Source organism: Somniosus microcephalus, chromosome 13 (genome assembly GCF_052327205.1).
Source record: "Somniosus microcephalus isolate GS21.2 chromosome 13, FLI_Smic_1.0, whole genome shotgun sequence".
Lineage (NCBI taxonomy): Eukaryota > Metazoa > Chordata > Chondrichthyes > Squaliformes > Somniosidae > Somniosus > Somniosus microcephalus.
Window position 1 is genome coordinate 129,412,844 of NC_140999.1, and position 16,508 is coordinate 129,429,351.

The window sequence follows — 16,508 nt, forward strand, 5'->3', positions numbered from 1 at the left end:
ATGGCTGTAATCAGTTTAAATGAGCCCGCCAAAGGTTAGACAAAGGACTGACCTGATTTGGCGCGCAGATAAGGGATGAAGAATCGGGTCTAATTGTAGGCCCATCGGTAGTGATCGCTCTCTTGCTCTGGCCTCTTCTCGTTTGACTTTTGGCCTGCTGCCGCTCGTTCTTGTGCCCTGGCCTCGTGGCGGGCTTTCTTCTCGCTCCCTGCGCCGCTCAACACCAAGGACGCCCATTACTACACCAAGGGCCCAAACGCGGGAGGAGAACGAGACCCGAGTTTGAAACCACACAGGACACACAGGCCACAAACGGGCAGACGAGACGAGATGAGACAAAGAATTACGGTAAACCGATAAGAGCAGAGAAGGGCAGCGAAAGACGCATTGGGGAAACCAAACGCCTGGTTATAAGCTGGCGTTTGGTGAATAAGTTGGCGTTGCATGCATGGACAGTAAAACCCCAATTTGAAGAATAAGCTGGTATTCGAAGAATGGGTAGAAAAATCTAGACAAAATGGCCTAGTTATAAGCTGGCATTTGTCACATGGACAGTAATAGCCCAGTTGAAGAATAAGCTGGTGTTTGAAGCATGGATAGCAACATCATTAGATGGTAAAGACTGCCTACCGAACCCAAACCACAGCAATGCCATCAGCGACCGCCCAAAGGAGAAGAAGGCCCATCGCGACGAAGTACTCGACGAAGACGTTAACAGAGGAAAAGGGAGGATGCCTTTGCACAAACAAATTCAGCGCTGCGCCCTGTGACCATGTGGCAACGGGGTACCCCAAAGGACAGGAAGAGCGGACCTCAAACCCCACCATCTAAAGCGACAGGTTTTGAATTGGTGAGCATGAATTCCTGGCCCCTCATAGCTTAATCTAGTTAGGTATAGGGGGTGGGATTAAGGAGAAGGGGATTTTTAATGTATTTTTTTTCCTCGATGTGCCGTGTGTTCCCCATTCCCACATAAGTGTATTAACTGTTTTATGCCTGTAACTATACCAGTAATTCTCAGTAGTATTGTGTTCTATTCAGCCTTTTAATAAAATTTGGTTTTCTTGCACCAAACCACTTGTCTACTCGATTTTCTGTATCGTCGCCTGTACCTAAGTCCGGTGTCTAGAACCCAGGGGGGTGTGGAGCGATTCGAACCGCTCAAAGGGGTCAGAGGTGAAGCTGAAACACACACAACCAAAACCCCCTATACCGTGCCGTGCTCAGTGGATTGGAATTGAGTTACAGAGCCAGCAATGATTGGATGAAACATCAGCTCCTAACCATTGACAGGCTGAATGGGGGTTGGGTGTGTAATGTGGATCGAATTATCGGGATGCATCAGCACAATTTGCCTTAGGAAAATCTCTTGAGGCATGACCTCCCTTTTAAGACGTCTGTTTGGCATCCCAACTTTGGAGGTCATGCCCACATGTTTTTCCCCTCCCTCCCTGGCTCCCATGCCGTGTTAACTTTCAGCACACACCATAACACCCAAAAACAACCCAGAACAAGGAGAACCCAAACATACCCCCCCACAAAACACAAGAGACAACTAGGTGGGTGGAAAATGCCATCACTTGAAAAATGAAGAGGAGCTTACAAGGGAGCTGATCTTCATTCGGGCATTCTCCACACACTGCTGGTGACTAATCAATTAGTAGCTGAGGACAAGGAGGATGGGAGCGGAGGCTTAAGTAACCAGGACAGACATGATAAAGTGAGAATTACCCATGAATGCCACACTACTGATATACCCTAATCTGATGGGCATGCCATCTCAACAGCCAGGCTACCAATCAGAAGCTGGCAAAATCCAAATCCAGATCCTGATGGTTCAGCTTACTGTTTGAATCTGGCACTGGCACATGGAACAACACGCACTTTGATCAATTTGTCCTGGGAGCTGGAGAGTTTGTTCCTTTGCAGGGTCCGCCCTTCTCGCGCTGAGTACCAGTTGGACAGTGTCCAGCAGTGTGTGGAGGATGTTGGAATGAAAAATAAAGGCTCGCTAAAAAAAAGTAGGGTCGTCTTTAATCTTCAAATGACTCCCGTAAGCTTCTGAAGTCAGACCGGCAATATTCAACACTAGGGTACATGAGAAGTACGTTTGTGAGGCAAGTAAAGGGTTAAGCAGAACCACCTTCTGCTGCAATTTTCTATAGCAATCCTGAGTAACAGAATCTAGAAACAAAAGAACGAAAGACTGTCCACCCTCCACCCTGACTGCCTGAGTTCACCTCGTAGTTCAAGCACCAATGGGAAGCAATGTGTCATCTTGACAGAGAGACCCAGGAAGGGGTCCCACACTATTTGTAGACATACCCAGACTACTGTCATATTGTCTGTTTGGAAACACACTGACTTACCTCGCACTGCGTCTGAGAGTGAATAATGTCCTATTATACCGTTCACACTCCGAGCCTGTTCAAATGCCAAGTGAACTCATCCACAACCATTGGCCTAGAAGCTGATTCATCCTGAAGGTGACACCCCACCCCCCATCCATATGTCAAAATATTACCTGATGAGCCTGATGGCTGTAGTACCAATGCCTGGAGAACAAAGTGCCTCAAAGACCACCGGCTCAAGTTCGAATGCTGCGACAAAGGAGCACTGTGGAAACAGTACTGGCGGAGAGATAGTCATCCAGAAGGCTCAACTGGAGAAATATCCCCAACAGTTGAGCCTTCTGGATGACTATCATCACTCTCAGTGTGATGGTAGAAAACCATGATGTCACCTGCCAGTATGCCCACTAGTAGATGGTTCCTATGATGGTCAAACCAAACCACGTTGTGAAAAACATGGAGGCTCAAGCTGAAAATGCAGAGGAGACTCACTGCTTCTGGTCTCCGAGACCCAAACATCCAGAGTGATCCACTTCCACAGGGAAATACTGGAAATGGCCCAACTCTGTGGTGGGCTATCAAGGCATGATCACTGCTTAGGAATGTGGAACTGGACAGGGTCTCAAAGGTGACTTGTTGTGAGCTCCCTGCATTCCAGGTCCAGATCTGGAATGACGGGCTAGCATGGTACAATGTACATTGCAGTCCATATTAAGCCTTGAAAAGGCAGGTGGAGGTGAGTGGATTGGTGGTCTTGAATGGATTGGTGGTGTTGAGTGGAAGGGGCCTAAAGATGGCGTGGGCTAAGCTACAAAGTGAGAAGTGATCCCTCTCCTCGTATTGAGTGCTGATTCGGGAATGCCTGAAGGTTCTTTTTTTATATTCGTGGGTGTCGCTAGCAAGGCCAGCATTTATTGCCCATCCCTAATTGCCCTTGAGAAGGTGGTGGTGAGCCATCTTCTTAAACTGCTGCAGTCCATGTGGTGAAGGTACTCCCACAGTGCTGTTAGGGAGGGAGTTCCAGGATTTTCACCCAGCGACGATGAAGGAATGGTGATATATTTCCAAGTCAGGATGGTGTGTAACCTGGAGGGGATCTTGCAGGTGATGATGTTCCCATTTGCCTGCAGCCCTTGTCCTTCTAGTTGGTAGATGTCGTGGGTTTGGGAGGTGCTGTCGAAGAAGCCTTGGCGAATTGCTGCAGTGCATCTTGTAGATAGTACACACTGCAGCTACGGTGCGCCGGTGGTGGAGGGAGTGAATGTTTAAGACGGTGGATGGGGTGGCAATCAAGTGGGCTGATTTGTCCTGGATGGTATCGAGCATCTTGAGTGTTGTTGGAGCTGCACTCTGATGTGCCTCAATAAATCCGAGACTCGATGTTAGCGAAACAAAACAAGGCTTTTATTGACTTAGAAGGTAACACACAGAGGAGAATGTATCTTCCATCCAGAGGTCTGCCGTACTGGATGTGCTGCAGGCTGGGCCAGCTTACATAGGAGCCAGGTATGGGCGGAGCCCTACACACAGTACAATACAATGGAAATGAAACTGAAACCAACCACAGTCACAGGCAGAGAAATACTGATGAGTGATGAATGGAATATTTCATCACACACTCATTCAGGCAAGTGGAGCATATTCCATCAGACTCCTGACTTGTGCCTTGCAGATGGTGGAAAAGCTTTGGGGAAGCAGGAGGTGTGTCTACAGTATTTATGTGGCTGGTCCAGTTAAGTTTCTGGTCAATGGTGATGCCCAGGATATTGATGGTGGGGAACTCAGCGATGATAATGCCACTGAATGCCAAGTAGCGATGGTTCTACTCTTGCTTGTTGGAGATAGCCATTGCCTGGCACTTGTGTGACGCAAATGTTACTTACCATTTATCACTCCAAGCCTGAATGTCATCCAGGTCTTGCTGCATTTGGGTATGGACTGCTTCATTATCTGAGTAGCTGTGAATGGCACTGAACACTGTGCAGTCATCAGCGAACGTCCTCACTTCTGACCTTATGATGGAGGGAAGGTCATTGATGAAGCAGCTGAAGATGGTTGGGCCTAGCACACTGCCCTGAGGAATTCCTGCAGCAATGTCCTGGGGCTGAGATGATTGACATCCAACAACCACAACCACCTTCCTTTGTGCATTGTATGGCTCCAGCCAGTGGAGAGTATCCCCTGATTCCCATTAACTTCAATTTTACTAGGGCTCCTTGATGCCACACTCAGTCAAGTGCTGCCTTGATGTCAAGGGCAGTCACTCTCACCTCCCCTCTGGAATTCAGCTCCTTTGTCCATGTTTGGACCAAGGCTGTAATGTGGTCTGGAGCTGTGTGGTCCTGGTGAAACCCAAACTGATCATCAATGAGCAGGTTATTGGTGAGAAAGTGCCGCTTGATTGCACTGTCGACAACATCTTCCATCACTTTGCTGATGATTGAGAGTACACTGGTGGGGCAGTAATTTGTCGGATTGGATTTGTCCTGCTTTTTAGGGACAGGGCATACCTGGGCAGTTTTCCACATTGTCGGGTAGATGCCAGTGTTGTAGCTGTACTGGAACAGCTAGGCTAGAGGCGCGGCTAGTTCTCGAGCACATGTCTTCAGCACGACAGCCGGGATGTTGTCATGACCCATAGACTTTGCTGTATCTAATGCTGTATCTAATGGCCCTAGAAATAGTAGATGCATTGCTGGTCATCTTCCAGAACTCGATAGACTCTGGAACAGTACCCATGGATTGGAGGGTAGCTAATGTTACCCCACTATTCAAAAAAGGTGATAGAGAAAAAGCGGGGAATTATAGCCTGACATCGGTAGTGGGGAAAATGCTAGAGTCCATTATAAAAGATGTAATAGCAGAGCACTTGGAAAGCAGTGACTGGATCGGACAAAGTCAACATGGATTTACAAAAGGTAAATCATGCTTGACTAATCTACTGGAATTTTTTGAGGATGTAACTGATAAAATAGATAAGGGAGAACCAGTGGATGTGGTGTATTTGGACTTTCAGAAGGCTTTCGATAAGGTCCCGCATAAGAGATTAGCGTGCAAAATTAAGGCACATGGGATTGGGGGCAAGGTATTGACTTGGATAGAGAACTGGTTGGCGGACAGAAAGCAAAGAGTTGGAATAAACGGGTCATTTTCCGAGTGGCAGGCAGTGACTAGTGGGGTACCGCAAGGATCGGTCCTAGGACCCCAGCTGTTCACAATATATATTAATGATCTGGACGAGGGAATTGGATGTAATATCTCCAAATTTGCAGATGACACAAAGCTGGGTGGGAGGATATGCTGTGAGGAGGATGTCGTGAAACTCCAGTACGATTTGGACAGGTTGGGTGACTGGGCAGAAACATGGCAAATGCACTATAATGTGGATAAATGTGAGGTTATCCACTTTGGTGGCAAAAACAGGAAGGCAGATTATTATTTGAATGGCAATAGATTGGGAGAAGGGGAAGTGCAAAGAGACCTGTGTGTTCTTGTGCACCAGCCGCTGAAGGTAAGCATGCAGGTGCAGCAGGCGGTTAAGAAGGCAAATGGTATGTTGGCCTTTGTAGCAAGAGGGTTTGAGTACAGGAACAAGGATGTCTTGCTACAGTTGTACTTGGTGAGACCGCACCTTGAGTATTGTGTGCAGTTTTGGTCGCCTTACCTGAGGAAGGACGTTCTTGCCATGGAAGGAGTGCAGCGAAGATTCACCAGGCTGATACCTGGGATGGCAGGAATGACGTATGAGGAGAGATTGTGTCGATTGGGCTTATACTCACTGGAGTTTAGAAGATTGAGAGGGGATCTCATCGAAACCTATAAAATTCTGTCAGGCCTGGACAGACTAGATGCAGGAAGGATGTTTCTGATGACCGGGGAGTCCAGAACCAGGGGTCATAGTCTAAGGATAAGGGGTAAGCCATTTAGGACTGAAATGAGGAGGAATTTCTTCACCCAGAGAGTGGTGAACCTGTGGAATTCTCTGCCACAGAGGGCAGTGGAGGCCAGTTCATTAAATATATTCAAGAAAGAGTTGGATATATTTCTTAAGGCTAAAGGGATCAAGGGATATGGGGAGAAGGCAGGGACATAGTACTGAATTTGGATGATCAGCCATGGTCTCATTGAATGGCGGAGCAGGCTCGAAGGGCTGAATGGCCTACTCCTGCTCCTATCTTCTATGTTTCTTGATATCATGTGGAGTGAATCGAATTGGCTGAAGACTGGCTTCTGTGATGGTGGGGACCTCAGAAGGCCAAGATGGATCATCCACTCGGCACTTCTGGCTGAAGATGGTTACAAATGCTTTAGCCTTATCTTTAGCACTCGCGTGCTGGGCTCCACCATCATTGAGGATGGGGATATTTATGGAGCCTCCTCCTCCCGTTAGTTGTTTAATTTTCCACCACCATTCACGAATTGATGTGGCAGGACTGCAGAGCATTGATCTGATCTGTTGATTGTGGGATCGCTTAGCCTTGTCTATAGCATGCTGCTTCTGCTGTTTAGCATGCATGTAGTCCTCCTGTGTTGCATCTTCCCCAGATTGGCATCTCATTTTTAGGTACGCCTGGTGCTGCTCCTGGCATGCACTTCTGCACTCCTCATTGAACCAGGGTTGGTCCCCTGGCTTGATGGTAATGGTAGAGTGAAGGATATGCCGGGCCATGAGGTTACAGATTGTATTGGAATACAATTCTGCTGCTGCTGATGGCCCACAGTGCTCGTGGATGCCCAGTTTTGAGCTGCTTGTTCTGTTCTGAATCTATCCCATTTAGCACAGTGGTAGTGCCACACAACATGTTGGAGGGTGTCCTCAGTGTGAAGACGGGAATTTGTCTCCACAAGGACTGTGCAGTGGTCACTGCTACCATGGACAGATGCATCTGCGACAGGTAGATTGGTGAGGACGAGGTCAAGTAGGTTTTTCCCTCGTGTTGGTTCTCTCATTATCTGTCGCAGGCCCAGACTGGCAGCTATGTCCTTCAGGATTCAGCCAGCTCAGTCAGTAGTTGTGCTGCTGAACCACTCTTGGTGATGGACATTGAAGTCCCCACCAGAGTACATTCTGTGCCCATTCTGTACCCTTCCAGGTGGTTTTCAACAAGGACAATACTAATTAATCAGCTGAGGGAGGACAGTAGGTGGAAATTGGCCCATGCTTGCCCTTGAGACTTCATGGGGGCTATTCCCTCCCGACTGTGTACCACTGTGCATCCACCTCTGGTGGTTCTGTCCTGCTAGTGAGGTAGGACATACCCAGGGATGGTGATGAAGGAGTCTTGGGCATTGGCTGAAAGGTATGATTCTGTGTGATTATGTCAGGTTGTTGCTTGACTAGTCTGTGGGACAGCTCTCCCAATTTTGTCACAAGTCCCCAGATGTTAGTGAGGAGGACTTTGCAGGGTTGACTGGGCTGGGTGTGCCGTTGTCATGTCTGAAGCCGGTGCCTAGGTTGATGCCGGGTGGTCTGTCCGGTTTCATTCTTATTATTGGTTTTTGTAGCGGTTTCTTACAACTGAGTGGCTTGCTAGGCCATTTCAGAGGGCAGCTGAGAGTCAACCACATTGCTGTGGGTCTGGACTCACATATAGGCCAGACCAGGTAAGGACAGCAGATTTCCTTCCCTACAGAACATTAGTGAACCAGATGGGTTTTTACGACAATCTGGTAGTTACACCTTTAATGTTGAAATTCGGTGATTGGTAGCTGGTGCCATCACCAAGACAATAAGCAAGTGCCCCTTTTAACGGGGTACAACCAATAAACCGCAAATTAAACCAAATTTAAATGAAACTTAACAAATCAAATCAAAATTGTGTCCCGGGGGTGATGAAGTACTCCAGTCCCTCCAGTGCCCACCGGTCGCAGAAGGCCTCAAGCGTACCGGCGGACACCGCGTGCTCTATCTCCAGGGACACCCAGGCACGAACATAACCATGAAAGAGAGGCAGGCAGTCGGACCGAATGACCCCCTCAACCGCCTGCTGACTGGACCTGTTAATAACCACCTTGGCCAAGCCCAGGAGAAGTCTAACAAGGAGGTTCTCCGGTCTGCCCGCTCCCCTCCGCACCGGGTGCCCAAGGATCAGGAGCGCGGGACTGAAGTGTAACAAAAAATCGAAGAGCAGCCGTTTCAAAAATTGGAAGAGGGGCTGCAACCTCTCACACTCTAAGTATACATGGAACATAGACTCCTCCAGGCCACAGAAATTTCAGGCAGCCTGGGAGTCCATGCAACACCCTCCACACTAAGCCCCCAAGAGAAAAGGGGAGGACTTCCGCGGAGCGAGCCCTCCATTGGGGAACCCCACCTCTTCCAGACGGCAAGATGGTGTCTGGACGAGAAAGGCAAAGTGGAGAGTGTGCAAGAGCAGCCCCTACAGGAATCCTCTCCATGCAGAGTGAAAAGGCATGGAAGGGGTCTCCGAGAGACGGCTCAAGGTGTGAGGCGCCGGCTCCCAAGGGAGGTTTCGGGACCTTGCACCGATGAGAAATTCCGTCTGAACGGGGGTGAGCTCAGACGGGATCGCTTCACACACCTGAGGCCCCTCGACACACCTAGTGGAGTCAGGGCCGAGTGCCTCTTCTAGCATCTCAACGGCTTTGGCCACTGGCTAGATGCCGTGCCAGGACATGCTCTGTGCCAGCTCCTCTGGTGACATCCAGCCCGCTCCTCCGCAATCCAGTATGTCCCTGACTCTGGTCACCTTGCCAGCCAGGACCCTCCGCTCCGTCAGCCACCTGAAACCGTGATCGTGGAGGTGCGGATTCCTTAGCAGCGGCTCGTGAAGGATAGTCGCCACTCCTGACGGGGGAACGGTTGGAAGCGACAGTGTTCCAGATCCTGATCAGGTCCTGGTAAAAGATAGGCAGCTCCTGCAAGGAGGCATGACTACACCCCAATTTTATAAACAGGAGCTGCGTGTCGTAATTGAGGCCTTGCAGCTGGTGGAAGAAATACGTCGCCAGTGCATACCATCTAGGAGGATCCTCAACGTACAGGTATCTCTGCAGAGTCTGAAGGCGGAAAGTCGCACACGAGCATCTGACCGCCCATAAACTGAAATCAAATTCTCAAACTGCCATGGTGGGGTTTGAACTCATATTCGCTGGATATGACCATATATATAACATAACCAGTACTCTAGAGCACCCTGTATTATAAAGTCCATTACAACCATTTGGAGTAATTTTTTGAAATGTATTCTCTATTGTAATGCAGGAAAACACTGCAGCTAATTTGCACACAAAGGCAGACAGCAGCCTCAGTTTAACGTCTCACCTGAAAGACAGCCCCACCCATAGTGCAGCAGGCCCTCAGTACTGCATTGAGAGCGTCAGCCTAGATTATGTGCTGAAGTCTCTGGAGTGGGGCTTGAACCCTCGCCCTTCTGACTCAGAGGTGAGAATGCTACCCACTGAGCCACGGCTGACACCTTTTTTCAGTGGTAGTGCCACACAACTCAATGGAGGGTGTCCAATGCACTTTATTATGTTTATGTTTATGTATTACAAGCCAAAGCCAAATGAATGTTGAATGTTAAATGTCTTAATCAAAATGTACACTCTCGGGAGCCGCAAGCCTACATTTCGTTGTACTGCACTTGTGCACTAACAATGACAATAAAGTTGATTATTATTATTATTATTATCATTGTGAAGACAGGACTTCATCTCCACAAGGACTGTGCGGTGGTCACTGCTACCAATACTGTCATGGACAGATGCATCTGCGACAGGTAGATTGGTGAGGACGAGGTCAAGTAATTGTTCTCGTGTTGGTTCTCTCACCTGCAGCAGGCCCAGACTGGCAGCTATGTCCTTAGAACTAGGCCAGCTTGGTCAGTAGTGGTGCTACCGAGCCACTCTTGGTGATGAACATTGAAGTCCCCCACCCAGAATACATTCTGGGCCCTTGCTACCCTCAGTGCTTCTTCCAAGTGGTGTTCAACATGGATGAGTGCTAATTCATCAGCTAAGGGAGGGCAGGAGGTGTTAATCAGCAGGAAATTTCCTTGCCCATGTTTGACCTGATGCCATGAGACTTCATGGGGTCTGGAGTCAATGTTGAGGACTCCCAGCCCACTCTCTCCTGACTGTGCCGGTCTGTCCTGCCAGTGTGACAGGACCCAGGGATGGTGCTGGAGGATTCTGGGACATTGACTGAAAGGTATGATTCTGTGAGTATGACTATGTCAGGCTGTTGCTTGACTAGTCTGTGGGACGGCTCTCCCAATTTTGGCACAAGTCCCCAGATGTTAGTGAGGAGGACTTTGCAGGGTCGACTGGGCTCGAAGCCGGTGCTGGGTGGTCCGTCCAGTTTATTCTTATTATTGTTTCTTGTAGCAGTTTGTTACAACTGAGTGGCTTGCTAGGCCATTTCAGAGTGCAGTTGAGAGTCAACCACATTGCTGTGGGTCGAGAGTCATATATAGGCCAGACCAGGTAAGGATGGTAGATTTCCTTCTCTAAAGGACAGATGGGTTTTTACAACAATCCAATAGTTTCATGGTCACCATTACTAGTTTTTTTATTCCAGATTTATTTAGTTAACTGAATTTAAATTCCACAGCTGCCGTAGTGGGATTTGAACTCATATCTCTGGATTATTAGTCCAGGCCTCTGGATTACCAGTCTAGTAACATAACCACTATGCTACCGTTCTGCAGCAACTCCTCCCTTTGCTCGCCAAAGAAACCCTCAACACCAAAGGGCATCTGCAGTAGCTGAAGTAACACCAAGGTGCGCGACCAAGCTAAGTGGCAATGCAAGAGCCACTGGGTGATAGACCCGGCTCCTACATTGAGGACACCCACACAGTCTGCTACTGCAGTACATGCTCTCTGAAGGTGGTCCTCAATCTGTGGCAGGGATTGCTCCCTCAACTCACCTGTGAGGCATTAGCCAGCTGGTAAGTAAAGCCGGCCCCAGTGGATTTGGTGGCAGGGAATTCGGGATATGCGCCAAACCCTGCAATAAAGGTCTGTAGACCCCACATGTGGGTGGAACAGGACTCGTTTCACTAGACAGTAACCTTCCTTCTGATGCCTTCACAAATAAAGTTTGCCAGATTCCAGTGAACTGCAAGATCTGAAGCAGGGTGGCGGAGACCCTATGGATGCTGTCTATCTTGGCTTTAACTTGATTGCCCAAACTACCCTGGAAATTGGTAGGATGAATTCAGCAACAGTCGATGCCTGTGGTCTTTGCAAGACCCCAAGCAAAGACTCAACCCCACAAATGAAGGGACTTCCAGCACCCAAAGTTGCAGACTCTAGGTCACCCTTGGTGTTAAATACATGGAAAAGCCTAAACAACTGGAGGTCATGGTCCGACTCAGGCTCCCAACTTGGCTTCTGAAAGCGGGATGCCTCCGGGAAGCTTCCTCAGGCTGAACCAACAGGGAAGGTTGAAAGTGAGGCCCCGGGAACAGACATGAGGGCCTCTCTATCAACCTTCCCCGTGGTTTCAGCCTAAGGAAGCTTCCCAGAAGCATCCCACCTTCGGACGCGATTAGCTACGAGCTCATGAATACAAGGGTCGATTGAGTTGGACCCTGCAGACATGAGCCCAAGCCTCTTGGGGGAGGTGCCACTGAGGCATACATACCCTCCCTGGGAGTGAGAGCCCTTGGAACCTGGATGTCCCACAGGAATTGTAGGGAGTGATCTTGGCAACAGTAGGCATGGACACCTCCGAGCCAGCTGCCGCCAGAGGAGTCTTCCTCTTAATCCTGGGAGGAGTCGGTATAAGTTGGTACTGGGGTTTCTGTAGGGGTGGCGTGTGCCCAGTCAGCTCGGCCCCTGACTGTCTCTGAGCGGTTCGAATCGCTCCCACACCCCTGGGTTCTAGACACCGGACTTAGGTACAGGCGGCAATACAGAATTAGAGTAGACAACTGGTTTGGTACAAGAACACCGTAATTTTATTAAAGGCACAATAATATTACAACACTGAAGATTACTAGAATAATTACAGGCATATAAAAGTACACTTAGTTGGGAATGGGGAACACATGGCACAATGAGGGAACAATCACATTAATAATCCCCCTACCCTTGTCCCACCCCCAATACCTAACTAGACTGAGCTAAGAGGGGCCAGGGATTTATACTCACCAATGGGGTTTTCTTGACAGTTCAAAACCTGTCAATTCAGCTGGTTGCGGTTTTAGGGTTTGCTCTTTGTGTTCTTTGGGGCCTGTCGTCCCCACGTGGTCTCAGCCTTGAGAACTGTGAAGGTCCCTCAGTTGGGTTGAGTCCGCTGATGCGGTAAGGGCGCGGTTATGGATTTGTCCAGTAAGTCCCTTTTTCTTTTGCTAGAAATAGGGATAGTAAAGTCTTTTGTTGGATACCTTAGTTTGTAGAGTGGAAACTTCGGATTTTGTTCTACTTGAGGTGGTTTGGTCATCGAGTTTCGTTGCGACTGGGGCTCGGTTGATGGTCTTCGGTGTAGGTTTGGTCTTTTGCGGCCTAGTTGTCTTCGGTTGAGCCTGCCCCGCCATGCTGTGACATTGATCTTGCTGTTTGGCTCCGTTCCTCACACCGTGCCCCGATGGCTCGCCCTCTTCTGCTGCACGTTTGGCCCCCGGTGTTATGATGGGCATCCTCGGTGTCAGAGCGGGACGAGAAGAGAAGAGAGAGAGCTTGGCTACCGGTGGGCCTACAATTATTCAGGTTCTTCCTCCCTTATCTGCGCGCCAAATCAGGTCGAGTTCTTTGTTTAATTTTGGCGGGCTCGTCTAAGATGATTACAGCGATTCACCTTAACTGCTTTTGGGGCAGTTGTCTCCTTGCTTAATGGCTTCAATGTCCTGGCTGTTTGTCATTTATGAAGTTTAATCGGCGTTTTCCTAGCTTGGTAGCTACGTTGAGCTGTAACCGATTATTTATGTAAAAGGTTAATGGCCTCAAGATTAAGTCTATCCTGAGTTGATCTGTTCCAAGATGAAGAATGCATATTCTGTGTTTATCTAGCTGTCTGGCTTTAGAAATGACACAGTCTTTCACATGTCTGTGCATGTCAAGTTTCTTTTCAAAGCTTTGAATGGGCCTGCTTTTTGCAGGGTCTTGCTTTTTAAAATCCTGCAGGCTTCTGTCATGAGGTTTCAGAAGCCATTTTCTTTTGGGTACACTTTTTAATAACTTGTCCAAAATCAGGGTCCCTTTTGTTATGTTCATTAATAACTAGACATTCTTATTATGAACACAGCTAGCTTCTAGCTAGTTATTTATTCAGTACACGTTCTCTAGGTACAGTATCTGTAGAGGCTTCCATGTGTGCTCCTGTGTGCAGGCTGCCATCTTGACTGTTGCCTTCTGGGTAGCCTAGTGCCTCATGGGTAATGTAGTCTTAAACATACAGCTATATACAGCTCTACACAGCTCCACCTAGTGTCCACTATAGAATGACATGCTATTGATCACTACATCCCCCTTTCTTTGAGGTTTAACAAAATCAATATCAATCAACTTTCAAGAAAACAATAAAGATAATATCAGTAACACTTTTGTTAGTGCTCTATAAACATAAACATTTTCAAAACAGTCAACACATTTTCAAAGCTTTACATTGTACTCAAAGATTAAGTCTATCAGGCTCTTTTACTTCACGTGTGGATCTTCTCAACACGGGTAAGTCTGATGTGTCTTCATGAGATTGTTCTGGCGGTGAATGACAAGATGCAGTTGCGGCATTGTCATCAATCTGGTCTTGAATAGTCTCTTGTGTTTTTAGGAGGGAGCGGCGGTTCCTCCTGAAAATCTGTCCTTCCTCAGTTCTAACAGTGTATGACCTTGGTCCTACTTCCTCAAGAACTGTAGCTTTCCTGTTCCATGCATCTGGATCCTCAATCCTGACAACATCATCCTTTGTCAATGTTTTTAGAGTTTTGGATGACTTGTCATAGTATGATTTCTGTTTCAGCTTTAACAGTTGAAGTCTCTGTCTCAGTTCCTCACTTTGCTGTTCTTTTGCACAGCAGGGTAGCGTGGTGCGCAACTTGCGACCCATTAGTAGTTCAGCAGGTGAAGAACCACAGTCTAAAGGTGAGGCTCGGTAGCTCAGCAGGGCGAGATAAGGATCAGACTTGCTTTCTGTCGCTTTCTTCAGTAGCTGCTTGAGAACTTGAACACCTTTCTCTGCCTTACCATTTGACTGAGCATACAAAGGACTGGATGTGATGTGCTGAAAGTCATAATGTGCTGCAAACTGTTGCCACTCCTTACAGTTGAAGCACGGACCATTGTCGCTAACGGCAATCCTGGGAATTCCATGTCTGGCGAAGATGGATTTCACATGCATTATGACACTGCTTGCTGTGGTGCTTGAGAGCAGCGCCATCTCAGGATAGTTAGAATAGTAGTCAATCACTATTAGATAGTATTTACCATTTAAATGAAAAAGGTCCATACCAACCTTTTGCCATGCTGCTGTTGGTATGTCAGCTACTATCATTGGTTCCTTTGCTTGTTTGCTTTGGTGTTTCTGACATGTCTCACGTTTGCCTATCATGTTCTCAATGTCCTTATTTATGCCAGGCCAATAAACAGTGTCTCTTGCTCTCCATTTGCATTTTTCAATTCCGAGGTGTCCCTCATGAATCCTTTTGAGCATGTCTTGACGTAGAGCCTGTGGAATGACTATTCTGTTCTGTTTTAGTAATAGTCCACTTGCGACACTCAATTCTGACCTTATGTGAAAATATTTTGGACAGGAACCTTTTGGCCAACCATGATGAATGTTCTCTATTACTGTTTGTAATACTGTATCTTTTGCTGTTTCTTCTGCTATTTGCTTTGATTTTGTGTCTGACACGGGCAGCGCAGCAGTGACCATACTCACATGAACATCCACGTCTTCTTCAGTAGAGCTCACATGACTCATTGTGGGTGCTCGGGATAGTGCATCTGCTAACACTATGTATTTGCCTGGTGTGTAGATCAGTTCAAAGTCATATCTTTGCAGCTTCATCATGAGTCGTTGAATCCTTGGAGACATCTCATTCAGGTTTTTTTTTATGATGGCAACCAGAGGGCTGTGGTCTGTCTCAACTGTGAAGGTGGGAAGTCCATATATGTAGCCATGGAACTTTTCTAGTCCAACTACCAAGCCTAGACATTCCTTTTCAATCTGGGCGTATCGACACTCAGTATCAGTCATAGACCTGGAGGCATAGGCAACAGGCTTCCAATCTTCACCATCTGCTTGTAGCAATACCGCATCCAGGCCATCTTTTGATGCATCTGTTGACACTTTGATTCTTTTGGTTGGGTCAAAGAAGGTGAGTACAGGTGTGGTTGTCAGCACTGTTTTGAGGTTTATCCACTCTTGTTCATGTCTTTCTGTCCATGCGAACTCATTTGTTTTATGTAGCAGGTCTCGCAGACAGGCTGTCTTGGCTGACAAGTTAGGAATGAACTTTCCAATGAAGTTTATCATCCCCATGATGCGTAGCACTCCTTTTTTGTCAGTGGGTCGGGGCATTTTGAGTATGGCGTTTACTTTTTCCATATCTGGCTCTATTCCTTTACCAGATAGATTATCTCCTAGGAAAGTGACTTCCTGGACGCCAAACTGACACTTGGCTTTGTTGAGCTTCAGTCCATTCCGGCGTATGCTCTGTAGCACTTTAGTCAGTCTCTCATTGTGTTCTTTCAGTGTGGAGCCCCAGATGATGATGTCATCAACATAGACCCGAACTCCTTCCAGACCTTCAATTATGTGTTCCATCGCTCTATGAAAGATTTCAGATGCAGATATTATCCCGAAAGGCATTCTGAGGAAACAATACCTGCCAAATGGTGTGTTGAAGGTACAGTATTTGGTGCTCTCTTCATCCAGTTTTAGTTGCCAAAATCCTTGTGAGGCATCGAGCTTTGTAAAGTATCTGGCACCTGACATTTCACTGGTGATTTCTTCTCGCTTGGGAATCTGGTAGTGTTCACGTTTTATGTTTGCATTTAAGTCCTTTGGATCCATGCATATTCTTAGATCATTGTTCTTTTTCTTTACACATACCATGGAGTTAACCCAGTCTGTTGGCTCTTCGACTTTCCTGATGACTCCTAGTGTGGTCATTCTGTCCAGTTCATTCTTGAGCCGGTCACGCAGGGGTGCTGGAACTCTTTGTGGAGCATGTACCACTGGCTGAGC